This window comes from Penaeus monodon, chromosome 32, assembly GCF_015228065.2.
Source record: "Penaeus monodon isolate SGIC_2016 chromosome 32, NSTDA_Pmon_1, whole genome shotgun sequence".
In the NCBI taxonomy this organism is placed as follows: Eukaryota; Metazoa; Arthropoda; class Malacostraca; order Decapoda; family Penaeidae; genus Penaeus; species Penaeus monodon.
Window position 1 is genome coordinate 7443761 of NC_051417.1, and position 1204 is coordinate 7444964.

At 31.8% G+C, this 1204-nt stretch overlaps 1 protein-coding gene across 1 annotated transcript in view; it reads left to right on the plus strand.

Annotated features, from left to right (window-relative positions):
- The window catches only part of LOC119593411, a gene marked incomplete in the record, with an annotated part of 49183 nt that overhangs the window by 44386 nt on the left and 3593 nt on the right, over positions 1-1204 (plus strand).

The window sequence follows — 1204 nt, forward strand, 5'->3', positions numbered from 1 at the left end:
GCAAATGGATCTTCTGAGATAATGGTGTCAGAGTGAAATTTCTCTATAGTTGCCTAAAGGATGACTTGCAGCTTCAGGGTTTTCCTTTTTAGACAGGGACCATCTTTAATGACATCTACCCATCTTTATCCTTTAACACACAAACATTCATTATTCCAACTCCCTTAAGTCTCATTTCAGGCAACAATGTCCCCATTCCAGTACAGAATGAAAGCAATTAAACCAAAATAATTCCTCATTGCTAACACTAAAGGCATCATGTAGTTTGATCTTCTGTTATCTGGGGGACACCTTTTCTTTAAACCTTATAATAATGGGGATGTAAGTTCTAATAATGTCTGTTAAAATGTAGCATTCCTTTTCCTTCCCTAGTCATAATGCTTTTGAAATGAAGAAATATTCATAGAGAGTAATATTAGAAGTGCTGTGTTCATTTCATATTCTATGAAAGATTTTTAAAAATCCATGAAATAAATATGTACAAATTAATACTTTTTCTCATCACATTTGTCCCTTTCACTATTTGCTCATTATTCTTTAGCCATATATTGAAAATATTGAACAGTGTAGGGTTATCAGAGTATAAAATTCTATACTAATGCAATTATTAGCTTGATGTATATGTATTTTTCCCTTTTTTTTTAATATATATTTTGGGAAAGATGATATTTGAAAAAGTGGAAAGTTTTGAATACATTCTATAAACTAGTCATATATATTTGATAAAAAGAAAATTTGGATATAATGCCCACTTAAGTTGAGCATGGTGAAGAGTCTACAATATAATTTGTCATTGTGGAATCAGTGCCTTTGCTTCTTCTAGTATTATTAAATTGTCCAAAGGTGGAAAACAAAATGTGCTACCAAGTATGAGCTCAGGATGTTCAAACAAGTCTCATGAGTGAAAAGAATATAGAAGTCTCTGTACTGCATCATCCTCAAAGTCAGTTGTTTGTTATAGTTGTCAGCCTTTAAGAATTCAGATTGGAATCTAGTCACTTTAGTGGAGCATTGTATGTACAGTATATTAATTTTATTTATGTGTCATGGATGGTGTTATTATTTTGTACCACAGGTAGCTTTAGGACAGAATGAAAGAGCTATAATACATTGATATATACTAATGTGTTTTGCAGTTAACAAAAGGATTTGAGAGAGACTGTTGTTTTTGAGTCATAGTGCCTTTGGTATGCATCAGGTAGCA